This window comes from Cupressus sempervirens, chromosome 2 (genome assembly GCF_028749045.1).
Source record: "Cupressus sempervirens isolate cs-2001-9-10 chromosome 2, ASM2874904v1, whole genome shotgun sequence".
Taxonomy (NCBI): Eukaryota; Viridiplantae; Streptophyta; class Pinopsida; order Cupressales; family Cupressaceae; genus Cupressus; species Cupressus sempervirens.
Window position 1 is genome coordinate 53,900,780 of NC_143119.1, and position 13,673 is coordinate 53,914,452.

At 33.2% G+C, this 13,673-nt stretch overlaps 1 pseudogene; it reads right to left on the reverse strand.

Moving 5' to 3' along the window:
* Window positions 1–3,966: 3,966 nt before the first annotated feature.
* LOC149571028 (chaperonin 60 subunit beta 2, chloroplastic-like) overlaps window positions 3,967–13,673 on the reverse strand; it is a 191,848-nt pseudogene continuing 182,141 nt past the window's right edge.

The window sequence follows — 13,673 nt, forward strand, 5'->3', positions numbered from 1 at the left end:
AATAGTAATTGTGCATTTGTGTCTTTCGGTATCATCTACTTTGCAAATAGTTTATGTAGGACTGATAAATATCATAATGCCAATGACATCTATAACATGATTTATAGGTAGACACTAAAATGATTCTAGATGTTCTTGATATTAAAGGAATGCATAGGAAAGGTACTTTATATAGGTGTGAATAGAGTTATGGTATATGAATTATATAGGAGTAGCTCAAAAGGATTAGTGGAGCTACTATACTTTATATTAGTAACCTTAATTCAACCATTAAACATGACATAAATAATACCTAATTGAATTAGATCCTAGTAATGAACTAAGATCATGTCTACATTTGAGAACATTCTATTTCAAAAAAAATTGACAATGAACTATGATCATATCTCTATTTGAGAATTTTCTATTTGAAAGGATTTCCAAATTTTTCCAACAAACCTCTTTGGTGTACCCCATTGCACCCTAAGGTACGATTGCAAATTTCTTTGTATCTAATTTTTTACTCATGTATATATATATAATCATGACTTGTAAAGACACGTTGTTTGCAAGTTGTAGCGAGCAACATGATCATTACTCCACAAATTCACTACTAACACTTTAGAATCATTGATAGCCTATTATAGAACTCACATGTGCAGAAGTATCTATAGTTGCCTTGTCATGACCCACTTAACGAGACACTGAATAATTTGGTATTAAATTGTTGCTTAGATTAAAGTAATAAATCATTTTACTTAAATTAGAATGCAAAAACATTAATAATGATTTTGTTATAAGTCATGACGGGAGTTTTAACAAAAAAAAATAGTTACAAATTTTGTTAAAAGAACTCTGAAGTTGTTATTCTGCATGACCATTTTTTTTAAAACTTGAGAAGATGAGCAGATGATTTTTTCTCTTCTTCCACTGCCTCTTAAACGATTGTTAGAGATATTCCACCTTGGAAGGTCTTAATCTCTTCTTTGCATAACATCATCATGAATGGAATTAGTGAGGTACTTCAAAATTTTGCTATGATCATGTTACAGAGTGGTAGAATTGAAGAAATTTCAACAATTCCTCTCCTCAGATCATTTTAATTCAAAACCCCTTTGGATTCCATGCAATGTGCAACTAGTTTAAGAAGTTAAGAAGTCAAATATTTGCAAGCATTAATGAGGTCAAGGATGGTGAGAAAGGAATTTTTAGTCTTGAAAAGAAGAAATCAAGTAGCAAGTACGATTCCTGTTGGTTTATGTGAAATTGAATTTTTACCTAAAGAATTCACAAAGGGGAGGGGTGTCAACAGCTCTAAAACATGAGTTAAGAGGGAATGGAAAACATTATTTTATGGGGGATTGTGTGGTAAATGTAACAGGTAGAAAATTCCTTTCCTGCATTTGGAAGTACAAGATCAATGAAGATTTTTATGAGAGAGGGGGCATCATTTTTAGGTACTGTAGTTTTACTGATTGGATAAAAAAGGGAGAAAACTCTTGGAAGAGGTATGGAGTGTAGAAGCAACTAGGGGAGCTAGAAGGAAAGTTTTGGGAAACAAGCCTTGGCAACCATTGGTTAACCAGGTTGGTTTTGCCTGTGCAATTTACTAAATTTAATATTTTCAATTAGACTTTTCAGAAATGTGAGTAGAGTCAAGTTAATTATTGATAGATTTCTTTTCTTTTCTTTTAAACTGGATGTAAATCAACTACAAGCAAATAGGCTTATATATTGAGCATTTTTGCATGTGTATGGTTGTGCACTTGAACAGACTATGTAATTATTTTTATATATAAACTACCAATTAGAAATGACATGTATAAAACTCCAATTTCAAGAAAGTTCCCTTTCTTAAATTAACTCTTAGCTGTCTTCATCTTAATCCATAAATGCATGAAAAGGAACTTGTGGAGAGTGCTTCAATTCCCACATTGTGATACCTTTCCATCTTCTTTAACCACCTCTTAGTAAATATTTGGGTGGACTATAGAATCCTAGCAAACAATCACCCATCTTATCGAAACGTTTATCCTATTGTGGCACCTATGTTCTCTTAAAATGATAGTGGTTGGGAAAATAGGAAGTTATTGAATTAAGCTAAAGACGTGTATGATTTCTTGAATAATAAGCCTTGAAAGATTAAATAACTTAGTTGAACCATGACCAATAGAATGAATGATGCAAAATTAGATAGCAATAAAAGATTAGTTGTCAACATAGAAATGAAACTCTCATTGTGGAATGGAGTGGTGTACTTTTAATAAAGTCGTAATATTATGACTAGGTATGACTGAATATATTACCTGGAAGCCCTACAGATGTTCGCTTAAAACCTAAATATGACTAGAATGCATTAAAATACTATTTCTTTTATCATCTTTGAATTGAATTACAATGACTAATTCTTGTGTATATACTCTATTGGAAGTGGTTGTAGAATGAAAATTGAATGTATTTATTACTTATGGCCATGAGTGAAAGAGTAGTATAAGCTAAGCTATGTTGAAGGCTTTTCTTTCCTATATAGATGAATGGTATTGAACTCTTGGATATGATGCAATGATTCATAGTGGTATTTATTGGAAACAACTAGATAAGAAGTCTTAAAAGGAGATATTGATTCTCTTTCATAGATATAAGAATTTATTTATGTACATGGTGAACTGCTTGAGGACATATCGACAATCCTTACAAGTACATATTCCTACAAATGAAGGATTATGAGATATGTCTTCATTACTCATTAAATTTCCCTGTGTGAGAAGTTGTTGTGTAGAATATGGAATTTAAAGAGAAGAAGTATAATTTTGTTTTAATTTTTCTCTTGTAAAGTAAAGGTCCAATTTATAAGAATGTGATTTATATAGTTATGATTAATACATGTTATTTTTCGCACCCATAGCGGAGTTTGTCTTCTTTGGATAAGATAATTAGAAATATTGTACGCAAAAATTTAGCCTTGTAAAGCTTATTGACAATGTGATCATCATTTAGGTCTATTGTGACATGAGTACATTTATTTGAAGTATGATTCACTAAGAGTGATTGTACGACCTTACTATTATAAGATGACGTCTAGATTTTTGGAAAGAGTTTTCTTTAACATGTGATATGGCTTCCGGATGGATATATGAGAAGAAAACTTATTGAGCTTAATTACTTTTCCTATGTAATTGATTGAAATATATCATCTTGCATTTGGGTACAAAATTTGTGTTACTTGTCTTGCAAAGATGTGGTACTTGTCCAGTTAAATTGTAGACAATGTGTAGCACAATTCCATTACTTTATTGGTTTTACCTATTTAGACTTCCTCATTGCCAGGCTGGGTATCTTTCATTTCAAGAAAGATTCCAGAGAAGCTTAACAGCTTCGTAGAAGGGTGGTAAAACACTCTTACAATATTCTCGCCCTTGTGTTTTAGGACAAGTTCTAGAGCTTCTGTAGAAATGGTAAACATAATCGGTACATCATGGTATTTTGGTAACAAAATTATAGTTTCTTTTAGATTTGATCATATATGTGTGTGTGTGTGCATGCGTGTGTGTGTGTGTGTGTGTCATTTATACTAAAGTTAATGATAGTTAATCAACTACTGTTGACTGGTCAATATTCCTTAAACTTTGACTCACCTTGATTTTTTCGCATTTTATGGAAATTGCTGACATGGCATTGATTTTGCAGGGGTGCCTGAATTTAACAAAGACGGGTATCACAAGACAATCATCTTACTCGATACTCTCGCCATTATGGCTTAACGTCATGTGCGGACGCCTTTCACCAGTATTCTCCTTAATACGTGTCCTATCGTCGCATTCCCACTGCCAATCAATAATGTTATATCTATCAGCGCCATTCAACATTATTATAACTTCAGTGTCGAAGCTTATTTAATGGCTACTGCCAAAAATGCCTCCTATGATAGAACCAGAAAGGGCAAGCAATTAAGGCGTGTATCTTCTCCTATGATAGCATCCAGGCATCTTATCGCAAAACACCATTTGAATCAATGAAGTATATCCCCAGCAGATAAATAACTAGAATTGGAATCATGTGGACCTGTGCGAGTAAAAAGTTAAAACATTAATACAGAAAAGCTGTGCATTATATCATGAGCACTGAATGCCAGCTGTACTGTTAATCACTGTTATATAAGTAGACTGTTTCAATGATCATGGCACTGTCTCTTTTGCCTCCATTATTGAACTATTTGTGTGTAGCTCTCTTCTGTAAATAAACTTCTCTTTTCGCAGCTGCATCTTTTTTAACTCGTATTATAGTAGAATATAGGACCCCAATAGGTAGTATCTTCTCGATAATCTTTTGTTAAGACTCCAGAAGGTATCTCCCCCATGTGTTTATATTATAAAGTAAATAAATAAAACAAAACATAATCTGTTCCAATCATCTGAGAAGGTTTATAGGTAAGTATACGCATGAAAACAAAGCATGACAACGAAATAGAATGCTTATCCCGTAGTACATTATAAAAATGCTTACGATTTTGTACTCAAATGAATCATGAGGGTGAAGTATGACGCAATCACTTCCACTGTTCCCCACTTATCCAACGTCATCCAAACCCTAGAAGGAATATTATGTTTTCTCAAACAATCACACAAATACAACTAAAATTCAGTAATAATCGAACCTCCAATATGGACCGTAGATCTGTCCACCAAGCTCTTTTGAAAGAATATACATTCATTTCAATAAATAAATCGATATTTGTATTTGTAGGTTTGAGGTAGATTGTATCCAATCAAATCAAATACCTAACTGAAATTTTTTATAAAAAAAAGTTATCATAAACATATTTCATCATTTTTTAAACCATGATGTTGAACTGTGGCCTGTCAATAGCCTGTCATATGAAGTGTTGTGTCTCTTGTTGCAATGAAAGAATGATTATTCTTTTTCCATTGATGGCATTGTCTTTTCCTTGATGGTTTGGCTTTCTCACTCGGTTGCATTCATTTCTTAACTAATTATAATCAACATCACAGAACTAATTCTGGCTAAGATTCTTCCCACATTTTTAATGATCATGGTGGTTACAAGATGCCTACCTCTATCCACATAAGATTGAATCATTGCGGTATTACATAGCTATTGAGCCTCATATAATAAAAGTAGGATAGAAGTTTTGAAACTGAATATACTGTTCCATCGCATTGAATGAGTGTGCACCACAGTTGGAATGTTATCATTGGCAATGCGATCAAATCGTCATAGATGAGGAGATGTTATGCTCACGTAGGAATCAAGGCTCTGAATCCTTTTTCTTAAATGTCAAATGTTTGGTTTGAGACAATACAGATATTACAGTGGAGTGAAAGATGAAACAATGACTCTTTGAATGTGAGGAACCAACTTATAAACCGGCCTCAGATATGTTGAAAACGGTGAAATATCCAAAACGTTTTTTTAGGTAGGTTAAAACTAGGTTAACGGAATTTGAAAAGGAGTTTTAGAAAAAGTCACCACTCAAGACAAGCAAAGCGTACAAGTCACGCAAATGTAGTGCTGGTAGTAAAATATGATCTGTAGGAATTTTGAGCATATACATATTTGGATCTCATAATTGCTTTACAACGAAAGGGCAGCCAAAGGAGACTGAAACTTTAATCTGAAAATATTATAATAACCACAATAATGGATGGTGTGAGTTGGAGTAGATTATACTGATGATAACATCTTACCAAAAGCAAAAATGAGCATCTATCTCCCATGTGGAGGTTTTGTTGATTTTATCCAAACAAAGATATGCTACGAAGGATGGGTTAGCTACCAATCTAAAGTGTGTTTTTCATTTATTATTCACTATTGACTTCCTGTCCTCAAGTGAAACTTTTCAACCCATTAACGTCATTGAAATCCTTTGTGAGTTTGTACATTGCCACGTTGTATATGGAACGCATTTTTTAATCTTCTTCTAATGTTTGAAGGTCTGGGTTCGGGATGAAACCTTGCTTATATAGCATGGTTTTAGGTACGTTCATAGGTAAGAAATATGACAATAACATCACTGGTATATTACTTTTAAATTACTTCTAAATCTTATCAATGAAATAGATTAAATATGATGTATGATGATTTATATTCATTTGTTACGTTTCAATTACTTTTAAATCTTATTAATAATAATATCTTGAAATAATTGAATTATATTGAATATGATAATGGATTAGTAATAAGTACTTGTAATTACTTCTAACTCTTATTATATCATGTTGCAAAGAAATAAATGAATTCTAATGAATATAATGATCAATAATATTACTTTATACTTATAATAAATTACGTGATAGAAATTCAAAAAAAAAAATTATTTAACTGATTTCAGTATTTAATGGCAATGCATATCATTTGAATCATAATTTAGCTTCCTAATTTCTTATGTAGTTGTGTAACAAGAATGTTTGAATCTAAACTAGATTATTTTCACAAATTTTGGGGTCAAATTTTATTATTATTATATTTGATTTGTGAAAAGAGAACTTGAACCAAAATCTATTTACCTTTATTTATAATGCATAATTATCTTGTTATCTATTACGGTTGTTATTGCACCAAAATATCAACTTGTCAATGCTTGATACTGATGGGGTACAAGGCTGGTGAGTCCTCAAAGGAGATGAGCAAACCCCCATCTAAGAGTCACATGGTGGAAAGGAAATAAGAGATACAATTGAAGATAACTCCTTTATTAATAGAAGATCCAATTACATCATTTGAATGAACATCAAACATGTTGAGTTGTAAGGCCTTCCTAGTTACAACCAATACAAATAATCTAGTGCAAACCAACTCTATCAACATGCCTCTTCCTAATGATCTTCTTCTTTCTTTTTCTCCATCCCTCTTTCGATATACATGTATTAGATTACACAAATAGCCATCACAACATGCAAGCTGACTCAAATATCAAAATTTTCTAAGTCATGAAAAGTGTTATAAAATATAGGATTGACCTCTTAAATTAGATGAAAAAACATATTATTTAAGCATAATAGAACTAGCAACCTCAGATATAGGTCCACACATGATCAAAGAACCCCCAATAAAATCCATGAATCCTCGCAATTGAGGGTGATTGTTACATAAGAAATTTACCCCAATCAACTCATGAGCTAACATAGGACATGCGACCTGAGAAAATGAATTGGATCTTCATACAATTGAAACATAAAGATACATGACCTAATTAGAAATGTGATCCATGATAGGTCCTTATCAAGAAACCATGCTTGCATAAATTGGAATGCAAGATTAGATGATTGCACCCACGAACACTCAGGCTTGAACTAGAAAATAGAAAATAAAGAAAACTATTTTGGTTTGATGCAAGATTCCCAATGACCCAAGGATGCTCCTACATCAAACACCCACGGTAACAAGAAGATGTTCCATAAGAACTTATGAACATTTGATAGGATTCAAAACATTAATTCCATGTTTATTGCTAACTAATAAATCTTTAGCCAAAAAAAAAAAAACTAAATTCTACTTAGATTTACTTATGTAACTCATTCTTTTACTAACCACAATAAATTTATTGCTACTACCAAACTCAAATAAATTATTATTTTTTGCAAACTCTTAATTGATCATTACCAACAACTTCTTTTCCTTTACCTTTTCCTCCTTAAAAATAAATCAGGTAAATATTGCAAACACATATCAAATTGATTAACATTTGTGACTATCTTATCTATAGCTTATACCACATGATACTCTAGAAACTATACATGGGGCACTACCCCAATTTTGCAGCCTGCAAAAGCTCTTAACATTGGGCCACCTCTAGAACCACCTCATTATCCTGAAGTTGAATATGCATAATCATATTATTACATATTCAAGCATTACTATACAATGATACATTTTATATCTAGATAGTTGTGAGTGAAAAGAGTAATAGTTTTATCCTTCCAAAGAATGAAAATAATCTTCATCCTTAAAGCATGCCAAATTTAGGATAACTTAGAGGAAATTATAGATGACTCATCCAAAAAAATTGTATGCCAAGAAAAGGATTCAAGCCAAAAAGAGTCATGAATCCATCTCCAATATTGTTGAGTATGATAGCAAAAAAAAAAAATGTGCAAAAAAGTTTCTAGGTGAGCATAAAAAGGACATTTAGAGTTTGAGATACCTATGTGCTTAAACCAGGCTCCAAAGAAAAACTTTTTAAAAAATTACATGCTAAGAAAAGTGTGCTATCTTAGCTCTGTAATAATGGACTAGATAGTAAGAAAGTAAAGTATTTAAGTTTTCTAGTTAGACTTCAAATGCCAACACTGGTTGAGAATGACAACCATGGCCAAGTGAGGAACAAGCTAATGATACCTCAACTTGGTCTTGTAGATATTAAGAGGATTCAATAGATACCACTTCCAATCTTACCACCATGGGTTGATAGGCTAAACAACAATCTTGTGAAGAAAATGAGGTAGACTAGCATAGAAAAATAAATCATAAGTTGGATGATTTAGATGAGAAAGGTGAAACTAGACCTCAGTCATCCCAAAATCTAATGCTCATAGTGGCTCTAGAAAATAAGTCTTTGGTTTTTCTAATGACATGTTTTTGAAACATGGAGCACTAACCCCTTACATCTTGGCAAGTGCAAAACCCTAGACAAAAAATAGGGGGAACTAACAAATATTGTGTTGGTTCAAAGAGAGCCCATTGTGAAAACCATCTCGAAGCCAAGGCTTGATAGCCTCCAAATATTTTCAAATTATTTTAGCAATAAAATTTACCTATGTCTATATGGGATCTATCATAATAAGAAGGCTTTGAAAATTAATCCCCTTCTAGGCTGATCATTTAGCGGGAAAACCTGAAGAAATGCAATGCTTGAGAAGAATTTTCTAGACTTCATCTCCCATAAGGGCACAAATGACCCACTTAGCATATAAAACTAAACCCTTCTTTTGGGTAGAGTAAGACCAAGGCCTCTAGATTTTGTGGGAAGGTAGTAGAATTCCTAGGAAACTCTATGAAAGCTAGAGTGGTCAACTAGAGAAGCCTAGAGAAAGTCTCCAAGGATCTTTTCTAGCTCTAAATAAGAGGGTTTAGAAAGGGCCTAACACAAGGAATAATAAACATGGGTGGCTGCAAGAACATTAGAGAAGAACTAGAATTTACTAGCCAAATAAAGTGGCTAAGTAATCCAATATGCAAGCTTTTTCCCAATCATGGAAAGAATAGCATTCCACATCTCCACATGCAAGGCTTGAAAGGAAAAGGGAATACCTAGGAAATGAAAAATATCCCAATGGTGAATTCACTTCTAATCATATTGCAGGAGCCATTGTGGAGTAGGCACGAAAGACTATATATAAGAAAGTATTTTATGCCACTAAATGGCATATCTGCAAGTCAAGTAGAAAGTGTCTAAGCATTACAGCGTATTGTGAATATTATCTTCTTCCTAAAAGGGTAAGAAAAGAGTCATAAAAAAATTTTCCATTGACAAGCTAATCAAGTGACTGGGGAAGGGAAATTCCTTTGAAAAGGCCAGAAGAGATTGAATTGGTGAGTAAGTACCCAAAGCCTTCAGATGCAAGTATGTAGAGAGAAAGGGCCAAAGAAAAACCTTGGCATATTGATCTAAAGAGACCAAAAGTCTTAGATTGCTGACTATTGATAGTAGTTTAAGTAGATGCACCCCAAAAAAGGATGCAAACATACTGAAGAAATTCAACTGCTTAAAGAATAAGCTAGAATGAAAGGCCTTTCAATATAGTCATAAGCTTTGGAAAAATTAATCTTGAGAGAAATAGTTGATTGCTTGGATTTCTTGGCACATTCCATGCCTTCCGGTACTGGAATAATGTTTTCTAGGATGCACCTAGACTTGATGAAACTAGTCTTCTCTGGCCATGTAATCAATGGTAGAAGATGACATATTTTAAGGGCTAAGGCCTTAGAAATTATCTTGTAAGAGACATTAAGCAAAGTAATGGGTCTCTAGTTGCAGATATTTTCAAGATCTCTAGATTTGGGAAGGAATTTGATATTTCCCTTTTTAATAATGTCTATGAGGGACTAAGAATGAAAGGCTTCTAAAAAGACCTTATGATGGTCGATGCAAACATAATCCCAAAAGCCTTATAAAATTCATAAGAAAAGCAATCACACCTAGGAACTTTGTCATTTTCCATGGAAAAGACAACTTCCTTGAAGTCTCAAAGAGAAATAATTTGATCACAAAAATTTTGTTCTTCAATAAAAAAACCTATTGGGAACAACTAGAATACAATCCTTTAAAGCTTCGTCCCTAGCAGCTAAAGTTCCTTGTGCTATGAACACTTTCTCATAGTGTCAAACAAAGTCTTGAAGAATGTCAAGAAGGTTGAAAATGATATCCTAACCTTAATTAATTTTCTTTATCCCCACCAAGGTATGAAGATCTCTAAGAGCCTGGAAGAACTCTTTGGAGGTTTAATCTCCCACTTGAAGCTAGTAAAGGAGGGCCTTTATCTGGGTACCTGGGTGACACAGGCAATGGTAGGAGAGATAAGAAGAATAAACTCAACTTAAATTTGCTAACACCCTACTTAGAGTACACATGGAAGCTAAACACATAATTGTAGAAAAGTGACCATAGAATTCATATAATTACTGATTGATTAACAAGAATAACAATAAACAACATGCTTAGTTGTGAGGCCTTCTAGGTTGTGGCCTTATACAAAGAATTACAACATCATATTCCTAAAGAAAAATCCTCTCTACCATCTACTAATCATGCTACCATTCTACTTCATTTTTTCCTACATCAAATCCAATTGCTTATATAGCTAGCTAAGTCATAAGTCAGTTAGTTATGCATTTAATTATAATATAGGTCCAATATTTGAGACATATATCAAAGGTATCAATTGTTCACATGCGCTTAAGAATAGGTCCAAACACAAGTTAGGAGTCGACTCTCAACATGTCTTGTAGGATGAAAACAACAAGAAATAGAGACCAGAAACAATGGCATAGAACTCGAGAAATATGAGACAAAATATTTTGTGCTCTTAGGGTAAGGACTAAAATAGGTCTTCAACAACATGCTAACTATGCATAGCACAAAACTCAAGGTAACAACAACTATACTAGAAACAAAAAATAGGTATAGAAAATAAGAAATGTTTTTGGATGATGCAAGATTTCTCATTAACCCAAGATTCTCCTACATCAGACACTTGGGGAAAGTAAAAAATTGATGTCCACATCAAACAACCCTGATGCTCTGACCTAAATCATTGAGATCCAACTTAGATAGTGTTATCCATGAACTATCTTCATCTAGTTTATGTTTCCATTGATTAAGGTATTACATGTAGTATTTTCCTCTGATACTCTTACTTATTCTGCTATCCAAAACCTTCTCAATGATCTCATCCTTCTTTTTAGGATAATCTAGGTTATCTTTTAATTCCTCATCTACTTCAAAGTATTGAAAGATCTTTGCAATTCTCCTTCATAGATGTAGACAAAATTTCTATAATCTTCAAGTTCATTCTTGCATTCCTCTTCATTCTTCTCTACAAATTCATCAACTCTAACATTTGCACTTTCCACAATTTTTTTAGTGTTAGAATTCAAACATTTGTATGCCTTGGTCTTAGTAGAATTTCTTGGGAATTTTATTATTATATTGTTATTATACATCCTTCATTGTATTAATTATCTTTTTATATAACTTTAATAATTTATCTATAAAAAACATATACATTCTAATTGCATTAATCTCTTTATATTTACAAATGTAAAAAGGTAATTTATATATTATCACAATTAATTTTGAATAACAAAATAAATTTTGCATGTATGAATCTGATTTCTTAATTATCATCAAAAATTGTTACTTTGTGAAGGCAAAGATAACTTCATTTACACATTTTAGAATGAGTACAAAAATACTGAATATATAAGAAAATAAAAATTTCAAATCAATTAGAAGTCTTAAGATTTCATATATTTGTGTTCTTCCTTATTAGAAGCTTTATGATTCCATATATTTATTTTCTTCCTTAGTGTTCATGAATCTTCCAAAGTGCCAATGATTGGACTTTAGAATTTCCTAGAACTGATACAAGATAATCTCTTTATTGTATGGTAATTATCTAGCATTGCATAGCTTAGTTGGTAGACTCACATCTTTTGAGTTGGAAAATTTTGATAATTACACACATATTAATGTTGGAAGTGCTTTCAAATCAAGACTAACTCTTGAAGAGTATAGAGGAAAGAAGAAAATCATTCATGTTGTAAGAATTTGCCTAAGGGCAAAATTCACCCAAGAACTAAGAACTCAAACACAAGCACAACTGTAGACCAAAAATGGATATGATCAATTAATCAGAGTATGTCTGAATACATTGCTCTGTTCAGAATGTGGTGTTCAACACACTTGGAGTGCCTGTATATAAAGGCCTCTCAGGAAGCACCTAGAATGTCTCTCAAAACAACCAGAAGTTAAGACATCTAATCACCTTATCCAACATTCTAGATGAATGGATAAGAATGATAAAGTGTCATATGTGTGTAGAAGATTCCTAAGTTGTAGACAACATGTGCTTAAAAGAGGTGAGGACCCCTGTGATGTCATCAAGACAACTCACAAGAGTGCACAAACTCCTAAGTGTCTCACAAATAAAATAATGAAAAATAATTAAATAATGCATTAACCTAAGTAAACTTAAGTAAGTGTAATAAGTAAATACTTATTTACACCAGCACCCACCCTTAAGTGAAACTTAGGGGAATGCCCTTAAGCTTATGAACTAGGATGAAGATGCATAATGGGTCCCGGCTACTAGGCCATGTTAGGTACCCATGTACATAATGAAAATGCAAATCTCCCATAAAGTGGAGAAAGAGGGAAAACCTCATGGGAAAAACCCTCCCCCAAAAAGAGAGATAAATATGGATGCATGGATGGATGGAGTAATCAAGACCCCCCATTATGACATACATCCATGTATATACAAGAAAGAATGGAGAAGGAAAAAACCTCCTATGAGGAAAAAGGCCCCCCAAAAAAAGAGAAGAAGGAGACAAGGTAGTCCCCCCCCTCTTCAAAGTAGTGTGTCAATCAATGAAGAATGCTCCTATGTAGAAGCCGATCCATGACCTCTGTATGATGTTCCTCCCCTTTGGAAGAAACAAGATCAAGGATACCTACAAGATACATCCCCTGGATGGAGAAGGAATCTCAATGATGAGTGGTATCTCTGAAACCTGTCTCAGGAAACCAACAGTCTTCTCAACTGATTAAGAGACTTCCTGCAGATGTTGTACATAAGAATCCACAATCATGCCAACCTAGAAGGATTGGTCATGTAGAGAATGTGCAATAACTGTAGAAAAATCTGCCTCAGCAAAGAGAAGCGAGAAATCATCATAAAATTCTCCCATGTCTACTATGTGTGACTCCAAGAACATAGCTGAAATGTCTAGCAAGAAATCATCACCTGGAAGACCATGTGTACCCTGCAGTGTTGAAGTACATGAATCTGTCACTATGGAAAAGGATGGAATATTCACCTCAAAAAAAAGATGAATGTCATCAATAATCTCTCCCACATCTTCAATGTGAGACTCCACGAACAACTGTGCAATGTCTGAAAGGAAGTCTTCACATGAAGGTAGAGTAGGAAGACGTAAAGTATTCTACTACACTG